We start from the raw sequence: 18870 nt of genomic DNA on the forward strand, positions 1-18870 counted from the left end.
ATTTGTAGTGCTATGTCGCGCATGGAAAGGGACACTGCACTCATCCCCGGTGGGCTTTCCTGAAGCCACAGTCCTAGTTGAAGAAGGGTCAGCTGATGGTCTACTTGTGATGCATGTGTTATACTTTGCATAACCTCCTGTTCAGCTCCCCCTTACCTAACTAAAACTCATTAAAACATGATTACAAACTAAAAATAAGCTTAACCCGGGCTTAGGGTCAAACAAATCCAACATGCCTCCTCCCTTGAGGCTTGCATTCACAAATATCCGTGGCCTTAGAACTAATTTAGCTAATGTTGAAGCATTTCTCCTAACAAATACCCCGGATATGTTAGCGCTGAGTGAGACTAACCTACACTCCTCTGCCCCTTCTAACTACTTTAACATGGCTGGCTATCTCCCACTTGGAGTTTACATTCGTAATACCTTTCCCTTGACTAGAGAAACAAACTTAGAATCGGATGATCAAGCCTTAATGTGCTTATGACTAATCATGCAACACAACATTAGCTACTTTTACTTTCTCCCTCGACCCAAGACTGCACCATAATAAACAAAGTCTCTGACAGCATAGACACAGCACTCTCCATCGACACTAGCGCCCAAGTACATGTATTTGGTGATTTAATGTCCATCACAAAAACTGTCTTGGATTCTCTACTTACACAGATGCAGCAGGCAGCACAACTCATAGCTTCTCTATACCTCACTCCCAATCACAAATTGTTACATTTCAAACCCGTTTCCCTGACCAGGAAGAACAACACGCATCACTTTTAGATCTGCTTTTGACCACAGTTCCTGATGATTGTATAACTAATGCCGACAGCCCACTTGGAAACACTGATGATGCAGTTATAATGGTTGAACTCGCCCTAAACTCTAGAGCCAAAACTGAAGAGCCAGTGCTCAAAACAATGAGATATTATAAAAAGGCTGACTGGGAAGCCATCAGAGATTTATCAGAGATGCCCCATGGGGAAATATTTTTTCTCTTCCTGCTGAACAGTGTGCAAACGAGACCACTGAATGGTTCAAAACTGCAATCGAAGCGCATGTTCCCATGCGGAAATTTTATAGCAAGCCCCACTCTCCCCAATGGTTTACTTTGACTTGCGCAACTGCTGTTGCTCAAAGGCAGCATGCATTCCGCAGATTTAACCGAGATAAGTCCAGTTCAAACAGACAGAAGTACATAGACGCTAGAAGTAACGTTAATAATGAAATAGCGACAGCTAAGAGAGAATTTATGGAAACCACTAAAAACGCATCGAAGCACAAAAACTAGGAACTCGTGACTTCTGGAAAATCTTCAACAGTGTAGTAAATAATGGGCAATCAATAATTCCCCCACTAACCAACAATCACGAGGTTGTTTGCTCAGCAACCGAAAATGCTAACATGCTTGCAAGTCGATTTGCCTCAAGCTCCACACTGGACCCTTCCAACCACCTCGTACCTGACTTTCCTTTGCGGACAGACACCACGCTAGACGATCTACAAATCACCCCTGCTCAAGTACATGCTCTCATAAAAAACCTTGACACTTCAAAAGCATGTGGAGCCGATCTCATCCCAGCTGTGCTATTAAAAAAGTACTCAGCTGAAGTAGCTCAAGTTGTCTCCAAACTCTACAACAAATGCCTTAATGGATCTTGCTTTCCGGGGTGTTGGAAATCTGCTTCTGTGGTACCAGTATTCAAGAATTCTGGCGAAAGAACTGACCCAGAAAATTATCGCCCCATTAGCCTCCTGCCACATTTTGCAAAAATATTTGAGACCTTAATTAACCATGCTCTAGCCCGTCACCTTACAGATGCTAAGCATCTGACTGACAAACAATATGGATTTAGACAAGCCCGTTCCACAGCAGACATCATAACTGTAATCTCTGAACGTATATACAATTCACTGGACAAAGTGGAAGAGGGCAGAGCGGTAGTTCTAGATATATCTAATGCTTTTGGCAGGGTATGGCATATCTCTTCAGGAAGATTAGATCTTACGGTATCACTGGTAGAATACTTAACATAATTAAATCCTTCTTAGCTTGGAGAAAAATCCAGGTTGTTCTCGACGGTCGTACATCTAAACAATATAATATAAATGCGGGAGTGCCCCAGAGGTCTATCCTTGGACCTCTTCTGTTCCTAATATTCATAAATTACCTCCCCGACAAAATTTCCTCTGAGATGTATATATATGCTGATGACACCACACTCTATAACAGACACGACAGGAAAACAAATGAACACATATCTAAAGAAATGGCAGAAACAGTAGAAGATGACCTCCAATCTGTAGCGGAATGGGGACAAAAATGGATGGTCACGTTCAATGCCGCAAAGACTATACTAGTTTCCTTCAATAACTAGAAGAAACCTTTTCTACCACCTATAACAATGGCCAACGACTCTTTATCTAAGAGTACGTCTTTCAAGCTCCTTGGCCTAATGTTCACAGGAAACATGAGTTGGAACAATTACATCGAGGGCATTGCCAGGGCCACTGCAAGGAAGGTGGTCTCTCTCTACCGTTCTAGAAAACTACTAACACCCGAAAGTATCCTGTACCTCTATAAGGCAATCATTCGCCCATGTATGGAGTATTGCTGTCATATTTGGGCTGGTGCATCTGCTACTAGTCTCTCGCTCCTTAACAAGGTTCAAAAGAATACATACGCTAATCTTATAGGCCCTGAACTGGCATCTAAGCTTCAGCCTCTGTCCCATCGGCGAAACGTTGCACCCTCTGCCTGTTCTACAAGTATTATAATGGTGAATGCTCTGACGAACTGCAAGCACTAGTGCTCCCACGACGTGAACACCCTCGACAGACCCGACAGGCTGAAAAATCCCACAGTAGAAATCCCTAGATGTTAAAGATCTTTCTACTCCAGTAGTTTCTTTCCCAGAACCGCTAGACTTTGGAATTCCATTCCAGGTCCCTGCTTTCCCAACTGTACTGACGTGCAGAAGTTCAAGTGCAACGTGAACCAACATCTTGCTGCCAAAATCCCTACATAGTACCCCAGTAGTTGTTGCCCTTGTTAGTAGCCCCCTACACCAAAGTGGCAATGTGCCTTGTATGGGGTGAAAATGTAATAATAAAAAAAAATCTGATGAAACAATAAAGCGGCGATTTTGAGCAACGTTGGTATCTTACACAACATCAGAAGTGCATTTAAGAAGTTTAATTATCACACAAGCCGAAAGGCACGACATATATAAAATCAACAGTATGGTCTTTGATATGACAGGTTTGCGTTCGAAATTAATGCATTTATGCACCATGCAGGTACATTTGCACCATGATATTTGACTCTCGCATTTTAACCAAAATGCTATCCATTATCACAGCACAAGCAGTAAGAGCAGGCATATAAAATCAACAGTTGGGTCTGTGATATGGCAGGGGCGCGTTTGAAATGAATGTTTTGGTTTACAGGAAAATTGAAGTATGACACTTGACTTCACCATTTAAAACATTAATTCAAGCCATTACATATAAAACATAATTTGATACAATCAACAGTTGAATTTCAAGAGTGAAATGCAGAAAACAATGTGTTGTAGACTAAATCACTTCCGGGAGGAATGCGAAATTTTCTCCTGGTGGACCGCGATGAGTACGTTAGTAGAGTGGGCAATGAAACGACTTAATTGAAAAATGAGCGATTTCACCGACTTCGATGACAAGAAAATATAAGAGTGACAAACATTTGCTGATCAGCATTCAATTCAAGACAACGTCGGGTCTCCTTGCTAGTCATTATTAAAGAAGACTGGTCAGATTCTTTCTGATCAAATTCGATGAGATAATGGTTATTACTTCTCATTATTATGTAAATTGTTATGAGTAGAACCTCCAAGGTTTGCAACAATCTGAAGCTATTTACCCGGGCTTTCAGATAATATGACCTTTGGAAAACTCTCGAATTACAATGTTTTATTTCTCTCTCTCTCTTTCTCTCTTTCTCTCTCTCTCTCTCTCTCTCTCTATATATATATATATATGTATATATTCTGTTGTTTTATACAAATATTATTGAATATATATCTGCATTCATTAATCCGTTGAATCCCAATTTAAAGGAGCCACCTCACAGGAACAGTATTGAAACGAGAGTCAGGATTAGATTATTTTTTTAATATAAAATATTCGTGTGTGGCTTACGCTCTGGAAGAAATGAGAGTGTATATTTTGTGAATGTGAGCAGTAAGGGGGCTTTGAGGGAGGTATGGTGAAGAAAAGAAGTAAGGGTGAAATAAAGGATGAAGGTGAAAGAAGAGTGAGAAGGACGATCCAAATGTGGTAAAACTTTTTTGGGTGATAAACTGGTCTATTTGAATAGGGATTCCATTGACACTTGTATGTACATATGTAACCAATAACGTTTATGCAACAAACACACTATAGACTAGTTCTGTCCTTCATTGAGCACTTTTTTATAATCACGCGGGTTATATTGGATTTACATCAGGGAAACCGATCTGTACTCCCATTACACACATACACACACACGCACACACACACACATGCATATATATATATGCTCACACAATATATATATATATATATATATATATATATATATATATATATATATATAATGCCTACAATAGGAACAACTGTCAGTTACGAATTGTTTTTTTCCAAATGGTTCCTGCGGTTTAAACGATTATAGGCACTGGTTTTGGAAGAAGAAAAAACACAGCGATTTCATTTTGCGTTTTGTATTTTATGATTGAAATACCTATGTAGGGGCCTTGTCAAAACTTAATATCGTTATATAATTGATTTATTTTATCTTAGAAATATATTCAAATTAAGGTATGATATGCTTTATATATATACACATATATATATGTGTGTGTGTGTGTGTGTGTGTGTGTGTGTGTGTGTGTGTGTGTGTGTGTGTGTAGCTGGCCCCTTCACTCTTAGACGGACTATGGATACCCACGAAGGGTTGCTTGCGCATTAATTTTTTTGTGGCAGGAGGTGCGCAATCTCCAACAACACCTCTCCTGAGACGACATTTTTAAATACCAGTTGCTAGTGAAGTGTATGTACAGAATGATTGAAAACAAATGCGGAGATAAGCAGAGAGCACACACAGCGCCTAGAATTCCAAAATGGTCACCCATCTGATACTAACCAGGCTCAACGTTGCTTAAGTTTTCAAATTCTTTTTTCTTTCTTTATGTGTTTGTTTATTTAAAAGATATGCGTGTATATGTTCACATAAACAGTTAGTTAAATAGATATACGGGCTAATTAATTACGGCAATCACCGAAAAGCTTCGAGGAAAAGGCTTGCCTAAATAATTTAGCTAAATTTAAGCGAGGGACCTTCCTCTCTTTACCCTTCAACACCATCACAATCGTCACCGTTTTATACTGAACTAAACGAACAGAAACACAATTTGTTACCAACCGGATAAAGGTGAGTACTTGTTGCATATTTAATAATTAAACGCTCAGAGCCGATTAACTAACGTATTCTATGGTTCGAGCACGCTTTTAATTGGAATGTTGATATATACTTACAAGAATATTTTTGTAACGCTACATTAGAATACCAAACACATAATTGACCTCAAAAGATTACTAAGCAATATATCTAAAGAACTCTAGGAACGAAATACTTCCAAAACATAGATAAATATATAATATTACGCATCTGTTTGCATGTGTATGAAGCGAAGCATATAAACATATCAACTATATAGATATTCCCGTATTACGGAAAGGATAAACAACCCAAATGAAATCATAACCATCGAAATTAAATTTATATATAGATATAAAAACATTTGTCATAATAATTATCTCAGTCAGAGCGGTAGACGAGAAAATATAACTACCGGTACATCGTCTTTATTTTTATAATATAAATAAATCAATACATCTAGTCAACTGACTTTTAATTTGAACATATGAACATACATGTTATACTCAGGTAAAACCAAAACTTAGTAGGGTTTAATAACGTCCTATTTAAGATATACCAAATGTTTTGTTACGATTTCCATAATTGTTAACCATATATGGAATTTTTGGAAGCATAAAACATAGTCATCTTCATTTAGATAATTCAAACAGGGGGAAACAATCTCATAGCTTAAGGCTAAATGAACACATTTTTATCACAGCTCGTGTTGTTTAATGCAATAATTACATTAAATATCTATTGAATTGAAAATAAATTAAATAAGTGAAATGCATATAATATTTATAAATAAAAAAATTAAAACAAATCTATTTCTAATTTCCATTAAAAATCTATACCTGACATACGGATCTGTTTAATGTTATATGCAAATGAGATAACCTATTATATATGTGATTCTCTTTGAATAAATAGTATATATATATAAATAATGTAGTAATAAAAGTCTACAAAAAACAGTTTTCAGTATTAGAATCTATTTGTGAAATATTAACTACATTGTGAACAAACCAACAACTAGACATGAATACAAATTAATACAATAGGTTTGTTTTTAATATAAAGTAATCAACATAAGCATTTTATTTTTGCTATATTATGGTTTCAAATATTCAATCATATAATAGTAACCGAGTTCAATAGTTTTCTCTCAATTTACAAATCACAAAGACGATAAAACTTTTAAATTCAAATTGGTTGCATATTAATTGTCTGTGCATTTGATTTTTAATTATTTTATGAAAAACTCTTTAATCAGCCTACGGTCCTGTCCATGGATATTGGTTTAATTTGCAAATAATAAATGAGCAAATATGGGAAAGTACAGGTTTCTCTAAAAACGTCATATTTGTCAATATTTAATCAATTCAAAATGTTGATCATTCGCGGGCACCGAGCCATTCACCGAATGTACATAATGAGAATATTCCTAAACATTTTGTTGCTTCTTTGTTATTGTAGCGAAATTCGGAAATTGAAATATTGATTTTCACGTGAAACCAATAATATCTATTGAATCCCCATGTTGAATAATGAAAATATCCACAATTTACGAAAAACGATCAGATAGAAAATAATTAATAAAGAAAATAGTTTTCGAAGACATTAGAAATTTTAGCTTTTTCTGGTGTGTTTACGTTACATGTTACATGACAAAACAAACATGGCTGAAATCATTTTCTCGTTGAATCAAGGAAGACTTAAATAATTGTGACATGGTAATTAAGAAAATAACATTGATTACTGTTGACATTAACGAAAATGTAAGTAATTATCATGATTCTTTTGATTAAATATCAACTTTCCGGCTGGGCGATTTAGCTAGAATAAGGTAGAGACATCCTTTTGTCGACCGATCTGTACAATGAACACCCCTGTATATAGGTTTTGCTCTAATCTTAAAGAATGTAAGCTGAATCCAGTCACCAGATTTAGCCAAGGAAAACACAGACGCAGACAAATATTCTGGGGCCACAATCCTAGTTGAGGAAAGGTCAGCTGATGGTCTACTTGTGTTGCATGTCTGATATTCTGCATAACCTCTTGTTCAGCTCCACCTTACCTCAACGAAAACTCTTTAAAAAATCATGACAGTTCAATCAAAACTTAAGCTTAAACCAGGCTTAGGGTCAAACAAATCTAACTTGCCTCCTCCCTTGAGGCTTGCATTCACGAACATCCGTGGGCTTAGAACTAATTTAGCTAATGTTGAAGAATTTCTTTTAACAAATACCCCAGATATCTAAGCAATAAATGAGACTAACCTACACAACTCTATCCCCTCTAACTACTTTAACATGCCTGGATATCTCCCACTCTGCCGTAAGGACTCTGACAGACATATGCACGGCTTGGAGTCTACCCTCCCCTTGACTAGAAAAACAAACCTAGAATCGAACGATCAAGCCTTTATGTGCTTTAGACTAATCGTGCAACACAACATTAGCTACGTTTATTTTCTCTACTGCTCTCCCTCGACCTAGAGCTGCACCATAATCAATTAAGTATCTGACAGCATAGGCACAACACTCTTCCTCGAAACTACACTGGACTCTGCTAAACGCCCCCTCCCTGACTTTCCTTTGCAGACAGACGCCACACTAGACGATCTGAAAATCACCCCTGCTCAGGTGCATTTTATCATAAGAAAGCTAGACAGTTCTCTTCAAACTTTACAACAGATGCCTTAATTGATCTCTCTTTCCTGCCTGCTGGAAAACTGCTTCTGTGGTGCCAGTTTTCAAGAATTCTGACGAAAGAACTGACCCAGAAAATTATCGCTCCATTAGCCTCATCCCAGTTTGAGACCATAATTAACCAAGCTCTAGCCCATCACCTTACAGATATTAAACTTCTGGCTGACCAACAATATGGATTTAGGCAAGCACGTTCCACAGTAGACACCCTAACTTTAATCTCTGAACGTATATACCAGTCACTGGACAAAGCGGGGGAGGGTAGAGCGGTAGCTCTAGATATATCTAAGCCTTTTGGCAGGATATGGCATGAGGGTCTTCTCAAGAAAATCAGATCATACGGCATCACTGGAAGAATATATAACATAATTAGATCCTTCTCAGATAAGAGAAAAATCCAGGTTGTCCTTGACGGTCGTACATCTAAACAATATAATACAATGCGGGAGTGCCTCAGGGGTCTACCCTTGGACCTCTGTTATTCCTAATATTCATAAATGCCCTCCCTGACAAATTGTCTGTGAGGTGGATATGTATGCTGACGACACCACGGTCTATAGCAGACACGAGAGGAAAAAAATGAACACATATCTAAAGAAATGGCAGAAACACTAGTAGAAGACCTCCGATCCGTTGTGGAATGGGGACAAAAATGGATGGTCACCTTCAATGCTGCCAAGACTAAACTTGTTTCCTTCAATAATTACAAGATACCTTCCCTACCGACAATAGTAATGTGAAATGACTATTTATCTGAAAGTACATCTTTTAAACTCCTTTGCCTAACGTTCACAGGAAACATAAGTTGGAACACTTACATTGAGAACATTGCAAGGACCGCTGCGAAGAATGTGGGTTCTCTCTACCGTGCTAGAAAGCTATTAACGCCTGAAAGTATCCTATACCTCTAAAAGGCCACCATTCGCCTATGTATGGAGTATTGTTGTCATATTTGGGTTGGTTCATCTGCCACTAGTCTCTCGCTCCTAGACAAGGTTCAAAAGAGAGTCGCCAATTTGATAGGTCCTGAACTGTCAGCTAAACTTCGGCCTCGGTCCCATCGACGAAATGTTGCATCCCTCTGCCTGTTCTACAAGTACTTTAACGTGAATGCTCTGATGAACTGCAAGCACTTGTGCCCCTCTCGACGTAAATACCCCCGACAAACCCGACAAGCGGCAAAATCCCACCCCTTCACAGTAGAGATCCCTAGATGCAGGAGAGCCTTGTACTCCATTAGTTTCTTCCTCAGAACAGCTAGACTTTGGAATTCCCTTCCGGGTCCCTGCTTCCCCGACTCTACTGACATGTAGAAGTTCAAGTGCAATGTGAACCGATATCTTGCTTTCCAACTTCTTACACAGTACCACTGATGCCTATGTCCCTGATAGTAGCTCCCTACAACAAAGTAGCAATGTGCCTTGTTTGGGGTGAAAATTTAATAAAAAAAAAACTAGTGCACAAGTACATGTGTTTGGAGACTATAATGTCCACCACAGAAACTAATTTGGATTCTCTGCTTACGCAGGCGCAGTAATGTCCTCAATGTATGTTACAGTTCATATTGCCTGGGAATGGTAAGCCGAGGTGTTTGAATGAAAATTTCTCAGGTAATACTTTATTTGTATGACTATGATGATTTATATATAACATTTAAATTTGGGGCATATAAGTAGTTTTATGAAATGAAGAAATGATTTTTTCCAAAAGTGTGGGATCAGTTTCCTATATAAATTTAACGTAAAAGGAGCACCCTTTTTTCTGACCACATAGTAATTTCTTCATATCATGTAAACAAATCTAGATGTGATATTTGTTTTCAGCACCCGAATTTGCCATTGTTCTTAGGAAGAGAACTGTTTTCCTCCTAAGAGATTTCTTAAGTAGAAGGAAAACATCGCCGCTCATAAAGCGTAAATCGTAAACACACAATGGAGAGGCCGCGTTTATAGAATAAGTATGCATATAGAGTACATACAGAAACTATAGGGATAAGGGAATGGTAATTTTTGTTGTTGGAGGTATATAACTGCTTTGTGTTATCAGAAAAAAAACTATTAATATTTAAAAATAAAAATGGAACCACCCGTAATTAAGCAAAGTAGAAGGAAATGTCGCTACTAGAAAAGCATAAAAAGTAAACACGTTTAAATGTAATGTATTTTGCTTTCAGGATATTTTTGGGGTGTGTGTGGTTTTTTTCAAATAGTTAACGTGTACATATGTAAGTGTTAGTGTGTTAGTATAACAATTCTGTTAATAAGTTTTATATGGTTCATGATATACAGGAATGCCTTTTTCCAAAAAAGGGGAACAGTTTTCTATATTAATTTAACGTAAAATGAACACCCACTTTCTGTCCACTTAACAATTTCTTAAAAAAAACAATTTTTAACATGATATTCGTGTTCAGCACCCCCCAAATTTATCATTGTTGTGAGGGAACTAGCTGTCTTTTACTAAGAGATTCATTCAGCAGAATAAAAACATCGCCGCTCCGAAAGCGTAAAAGGTATAAACACACAGGTAACATATATTATTGTCAGGGAACTATTTTTGTGCGCGTATGGTTGTTTTGAATAGGTAATGTGTACTTATGTAAGTGGTAGTGTATCAATACTGAAATTTCTTATATTAAGAGTTTTATATGTTTGTATTTGGATTAATTTATTTCAAAGTTTGCGTCGTGTAACGAGAGCAGCCATATTAGTAAATGTCGAGCGTGTTTGTTTATATTGTAAGATTGGAATCCGGAAGAATCATTAGTTCAGGTCTCAGTATAGTAATAATGTGTGTACTTCTACCGGCTGACGACCGGGTACGGTGGGAGGACACAAAAATTAGAGAGAAAAATACGAACTGCTTCCTCTATAGATGTTGGCGATAGTGGTGATGTTTCTCCTATGATTTAATGTAAAATTTTATTATAACGAATAAATGTGTCTAAAACGGCTTTGTAAAGTTATATAAGATGGTGTATAATAGTTTCAACATAACAAATTTGTATGTGATATTTGCTATTGTAAACCTACAGGAATTTGGTCCAATGGGTAAATTCATTACGTAATAGAAGTAGATTATACTCATCGTTATGGAAATATGTGGTTGCATATTAGTAGTATTTTATCTTATTCGTCGACACACATATTTTCATATTTTATAAAAAAAAATATTGCAACGTTGCTCTACATCTCCTTGATCTCATTGACCGGTTTGTCTATAGATTTTCGGGTTAAGATTCCTGGCCGATATTTTTTTATTCAAAAACTTGCGCATTCATTAAAAACAAACAATGTATTTTTCCAGCCTGAAACTAATTTCATAGGGCTTCAATTTCAGCTGAATATTCATGAAAATCGACCACTTTTCAACGTTTGGTATTGTCAGCCTAAGACATTAGTTTTATCTAATAACACGAAACAGCGATTTTCAATTATATTGTCTTACATTTCAAATTTTTGCCTTATTTATTACAAAACCTCTGCGGCGCAAGCGGATGAAACGGATCAATATATTTATTAGACTACGCATTGTTGGCAATTTGTTTATATCCGATTTAATAAGAGCCTTAAGAAAATTGTGACAAATATGTTTTTGGTCACAGAAGAATTATTCATATACGAACTTTAATATTCTTTCACAGATATGTACACACCCATTCTACATATATATATATATATATATATATATATATATATATATATATATATATATATATACTAATTTCCCGTGACCCGTTGGATCAGTACATGTTATAGCAAGCTATTGAATAGCGAGTATACAAAATCAATGTAAAAACCCGCTAAAAGTGAATGAATGCGCGTGCGAAAACAAACCTGGCGACCAGTGAAAATGATATGGAATACAGTGTATAATAAAGGTCTTAAAATTATTGCCCTTAGATTAGCGGAAAACTCCTTTATATAAGAATGATGTAATCCGTTGAAAACAATGAGAAATTATGAGTAGAAAAATACAAGGAGGGAGTATGCATTGTACAGGTTAACCCTCGTATTTTTGTGTTACCAGCCTTGAAATATATCAAACAAACATAATTAAATGATAAATATTTTGCGGTGACTCTTTTTCAAAGCAAATCTTAAATAATTAACCCCACACACACTCGTTTTGAAGTGTTTGTATGCATTTTTAATTGTTTGTGTTGCATAATCAGGCCCTCTCTGAGAGGTCAAACAATAAATTTGGCCAGAAAACGTGACATCGGGTCACATGCTGAATCTTTGTGTGGTTAAATGAAGGAGAACCAAAAAGTCGGTTACAAGTCTATGCAGAAAATCGGGAATGACGCGAAAGCGAGTGACCACATTTTTGCGAAGCAGAATTTCGGCCGATCGGAATATCAGTAGTCATCTAGACTAAAGAAAACGAGATAGCGATTTGAGAGAAAACAACAGCAACAACAACACGAGTAGAAGAGCAACACAGTCTTCTATAAAACACCACGTCCATCCTCCTCATGCGGCAACTAGATTTGTCAATTTGTCATTGAAAACTCACATGTACCGAATCAAACAACAATATATTTTTATAAGCAATGTTTATTATTTCTATTGACGCGTAATTGAAATCACAAAACTTGTTATCTTTTAAACTAAATAGACTGCAACGAAATTGACGACTCGGCCATCACAGAACTTTAACAAAATCTAACGATTACATCATGTCTCGTTTACCGCTACGTGGCCAAGAATTGGGTACTCATTTTACATTCAATTAATATAAGAAAGTTGTCCCCCACTCGAAATGTAAAATTGTTATTATTGCAAAAAAAACAAAACCTTCTGTTATATTATCTTTAAGAATCCGTTGACATCTATACGAAGAAAAAGTAGAATTTGATTTTTCAAGAGGTTAACTACGCTGAGTTAGGCCAGAATAGTTTTTTAATATGTAAACTAATCGCGTATTTTTTTTTGTTTTGTTTTGGGTTTTTCACATTAGAAAACATTTTTTTTATTATTTGAAAACCACTCCAACCTACTATGAACATTCATTCAAAATAATTATTTACAATTTTGGGACACTAAAAACGCATATGTTTTCATTGTCTTTGGTTTTATATTGTTCCGTCTATATAAAAATGGAACACAAGAGAAAAAATGCCGATATACTGAGTGACCATTTTATTATTTGAAATTTTAAAAAATGAAACGCATTTGCGAAGCAATGTTCTATATTTGTAATGCAAATTAATCCAAAAAAAGTATTTCCGGTTTTTGTTTTTTTCGTTTTGTTTATGTTAGAAGGGTTAAAAATGTATAAATCTATTTTATATTAAATAAAATAAGAATGGCCACAATCCATTATTTGCCGATTAAAAAACCTTTATGGTTTTGTTTTTATGCGCAAAAATTTTCAAACCGGAAGCATTAACCGGAAAGATCGTGTCAACGCCCACACAAGACCGTTTGAGTTTTATATTATAATATATATATATATATATATATATATAGATATATATATATATATGTACATATATGTATATGTATGTATAAGCATACTAGAAAAATATCTGTCCTATCAAGGGTAAAATTAATTATCGAAATGGAACAATTATATCGATATATATTATATAAAATTAATTATTAAAATTTCACTATATATTTCTTGATGATGTGAAAACGCACTTTTCTAATGACAGATATATGAACAATCTCGAATATCCTGATCTCATTCATGCTATACTAATTAAACTCCTTAGCTGAGTTAGCGTCCATACTTTCCAAACATTACAAAAATGGTTCGCTGAATCATGAATCGCAAAAACGCCTCTGTGGAACCAGTGTACAAGTATCCGATGAAAGAACTGAAAGGCACAATTATCACCTTATTAGTTCCCCTTTCTTTGCTAAAATATTTGCGTCATTATACAATCAAGCACTCGACCACCACATCGAAAAAGCTATTCTTTTCTTTTATTGATAGTATGGATTTACACAATGCCGTTTTACAGCAGATATTTTAACAGCCATCTCTGACCGCATATACAAGGCATTGGAAAAGGCGGGGCAAATAAGGTATGTAACCTTTTATATATCTAAACATGTTACTAAGTCAGGCATAAGGGGTGCTTTATGAACGTTACATTTTAATGTATTTCTGAAAGAATGTCAAATATATTATGTTGGTGTAAAATTAATGCCGTTCTATTGCACCAACCTAATAATTAGTTTCATCTTAGACATTAGGAATATTCAGGTTGTTGTTGATAGGCGTACCTACAGACAGAAAAACATATTATGGAATGTTATGGATTGGAATGAACCTCCAAACAGAAAAAAAAACATTATGTCTCAGGGGTCTATCTTTGAATCTCTAATATTCGTGATATTCATAAACGGCTTCCCTGATATTGTGCATGAGATGTGTATTTTTGACAATGGTTCCACGCTTTTTAATAGGGATTAGCGAGAAACGTATATACACATATCTAGATGATTGAAGAATCCTTAAAAGCCTATAGCCTTTAGTACGTGGTTGAATAGGGATTATAATAGATGTAAACAATTAATGCTACTATAACTAAGCTTCTTTCCATTTAAAAAATTAAAAGAAACCTTATAAACCACCATAGCCATACTAATAAAGTATTACCTGAGAAATTTTAATTACAAACATCTTGGCTTACCATTCCAGGGAAATATGAACTGTAACTTATACATTGAGGACATTACGAACGATACTGCAAAGAAAGTGGGGTCGCTCTACCGTGTTTTAAGATTTCTAAACCTGAGCGGATCCTGTAACTCAATAACGTCACTATTCTCCCAGACATCGAGTATTGTTGTTTTATCTGTGGTGGGGATTATACAACTAATACCTTGCAATGTCACAGGGTCCAAGATGGAGTCTCCATTCTAATATTTCTTGCCATATCAAGTAAGCGAAAAACACTCCCCCATCACTATAGTGTTCTATCTCTGTGCAACTATTTTACTTACTCTCTGTCTTATTATTTTTCTCTTTGTCCCTCTCTTTCTTTGCGTGTGTTTTGTGTCTGTGTGTGTATGTGCATGAATGCGCGTGTCCTTATACAGTTTTCACAAATATCAGTTACATGTTTTTTATACTCATCTGTCCACATGAATTGACAAATGTCAACATAATGACAGGTCGCTCCCCAAATCAAGTTCCTCTATTGAAATCTAAATGAAGGAAACAAATCGGATTGCGCCTGCGCAACAATCAAACAATACGGAAGTAGATGAAATCTGCCCGAGTTTAAATCTACCGAACGTCATTCGAATATCACAGAGCGGCTCGCTTCGTTGCCTTCATTAGCAAAGGTCAGAATATGTACAGTTGTGCTGTTTGCATAATCAGACATTTGTATTCCAGCTGTGCAGCCGGGGTGGACTTTCACTTTGATGGCGCTTAATCGAATAAACCGAGATTTAAACAAATTAGTGGGCACACACATACACATACGCACATACGCATACACACATACACACTCACACATACACACACACAAACACACACACACACACACACACAAAACGCAAATAATTTAATTTTGCTCCTTTCAAATTTCGGCAGTTGTGTTTGTATTCCGTTGAACGCAAACAAGAACTTGCAATAAAATCGAAATTTTACAAAGGAAATAACATGAAATGAAATAATTCTAAAAGAGCAAGAAAAAGATTATGAAGAAGACGAAAAAAACAGCAATAAGAAAAAAAATAATATCGACATCATGAGGCAAAAGAACAAACAAAATTACGGGTTTTATTCTGTCGAACAATAAAATTGACATAATTAGCCGAGCTGTAAAACTGTCAAAATGATACACGTTTCAATTGAATGCCAGCTTGAAATGTATTTTATCCTCCACGTTCTTATTAGCTCCCAAGCTGTATAAACGTAAATCTTTTAGTTGATTGTTGGTTGCTTTTTGTTTTACGGCATATCAATCCTTTTGAGATTATTTAATGCCGAATCCAGTTATTTTGAAGAATTTTTAATAGAATATATATATTTTCTTCAAGTCGGTTTCTATTCAACCCATAGTTGGGACCCTAACAGGTACTACCACTCTGGGTCAGAGTGGACCTGGGAGCAATGGCAATTAAGGGGTGACTCCACACTCTCCAAAGCCCGCATCCTGGGGTCTCACCATCGGATATAGTTTAAGGTCATATACAGGAACCGTAAATTTGTATAAATCAGAACCGTAGTGTTTTAAACCGGACATTTTCTATTGTCAACATTAATCTACATAGTGCCTTCTAAAAGCAGGGACTTAGAGAAGGTAAGGTGAGTGTCACATGCATATGAAAAATATGGTGTTATAGGACAGCCTAGAATTGAACTTGAGAGTCCAAAGTTATTAGTTCAGGGTTTTACAATAGTCAAGTCTTAACTGCTCTACAATTCGAATTTCCGAGGTTAAATTACGCACACTGCTATCAAAATTAACTCTACAAAATTCGACACTGCTGCCATAAACCCGACACTCCAACATTCGACGCTCTGCTGTCAAAACTAGCCACTACAACACTTGACGCCCTGCTATCAAAAACTCAACTTCAAAATGCAATGAACTGCTGACAAGACATGCTGCTCCAAATTCAAAATTGACTCAATCTTGAAAAAATCTGAATTTTAATGCAAACCGGAGGCATCAAGTTTTGCAATTAGGTGACAATATCGCTAGCATATATATATATATAGAGAGAGAGAAAGCGGGCATTTTATTTTTATTTTTTATCATCCTTTTGTCTATAGGGGAATGTACAAACCTCACATAAAACATATTTGTACCAATTTTAAGGTGTTTAAGTACATCAGAGTAACTTATCTTGCCATTTACTAGCACTTCAGATCAGAGTCCAGTTCTGTTTTCACTTCGGTCGAGACAGCTCCCGTTACACTAGAAATGGTAAGTCGAATTCTGTTGGTGTCATTAGTACCTCACGTCTTTTCGAGAATCATGTATTTACTAGATCTCGTGACGCTTGGCATCATTCAGATTCTTTGGTTGAGTAAACGATAATTCTTCCATGGTATCATTGGACTCGACAAACGTTACTAGTAAGAACGTAAAACTATAGTAACAAGAATAAAAAAAAAGCTGCACGACATACAGTGTGTCACATAAATAAGTCATCGCTGTGCATAATAAGAAGCCATCAACATATATTTTGCTATTGGATAATCGTCACAGTTCTAGTATAGTCACACAAGTATATCAATATAAAGTTTAGCAAATTTAGTATGGCTATTTGGCAATAGAAGACGCTGTGGAAAAGTTCGATAATTCCTTGCGAAAAGAAAACTTCACTTATGAAAATGCATTTAGCAAATAATTCAATGAAAAATAATGGATAAGCAATATTTTAAATAATTGAAAAGATGAGACCTATAAGAAATAAATATATAGGTGGTTAGAAAAAAATAAGTGATAAGGCGTATGAATATATCATTGATAGCTGCATATATATATACACACACATATATATATATATATATGTATATATATGTGTGTGTGCGTGCGTGTGTGTGTTTAGGTGTGGGTGTGTATATATATGTGTGCGTGTATATATATATATAAAGACGACTATTTATAATATAACTTAATAATGAAAGTCTCTCCATCTTTCTCTCTCTTTATCTCTCTCTCTCTCTCTCTCTCTCTATATATATATATATATATATATATATATATATATATATATATATATATATATATACTAGCAGTTCAGCACGGGTTTGCTCGGGCCTATGTACTCTTCATTAATTTATGTGCACATATGTATATATAAAAAATTTGACCTATGTCCAGGTAACCTACGTCTAAAATCTCAAGTGTTTAGACCCAAAATTGACGAAGACCTTTGGTAGTGTCTCCAAAGGTCAACTCTTCAACTTTGACATTTTGGCAGCTAAATGTCACCCAAAAACTGATTAAAATGCTTGCTGCATGTCTAAATAAATTCTGTGTTAAATTTCAAATGTTTATACCTAAAACTGCTAAATAGTTTGCTAGAGACCGCAAAGATCAAATCATCTAAACTTTGACACCATAGCAGCCAGATTTCTGGCCAACAACCGATAAAACAGCTTGCCGTATGTCTGAATACACTTTATGTAAAATTTCAAATGTTTAGACAAAAACTTGGTTGAGTAATTTCATAGGAACCGCAAAGGTCAATTTTCTAAAACTTTGACCCTTATTTGGACCCTTTAACATTCATCGTTTGGGGCTCAAATCTATGTAAAGATTTGACCAATGTACAAGTAACACTAAACCATAAATTAAAAGTTTGTACACCTAAAATTGGCGGAGGGGATTGGTAGAGTTTTCTAAAGGTCAAATCGTTTAACTTTTAGCGGTTGACAGTGGAATTTCTGGTCGAAAAATGATTTAAAAGATTTTCCTAAATCTCAACACCCCTTATCTAAAACTTTGACTCTGTAGACTGAAAATTGACATAGTAGTTTGGTAAGGAAATGTACACACACCGAGACACGTACAAACAGACAATCATATATATATATATATATATATATATATATATATATATATATATATATATATATATATATATGGGGGTTTCTGAAGAAGTTTCAATACTTTTTGTAAATGCATTTTTAATTTTCGCGGAATCTTACCAATTTAGTATGTTATTGATATTCGCCTTAATTAGATGACTGGCAATTTTTTTATACGAAAACCGTGTTGTTAAAGTAAGTGAATTT

This window comes from Euprymna scolopes, chromosome 4, assembly GCF_053919585.1.
Source record: "Euprymna scolopes isolate OS-2025 chromosome 4, ASM5391958v1, whole genome shotgun sequence".
In the NCBI taxonomy this organism is placed as follows: Eukaryota; Metazoa; Mollusca; class Cephalopoda; order Sepiida; family Sepiolidae; genus Euprymna; species Euprymna scolopes.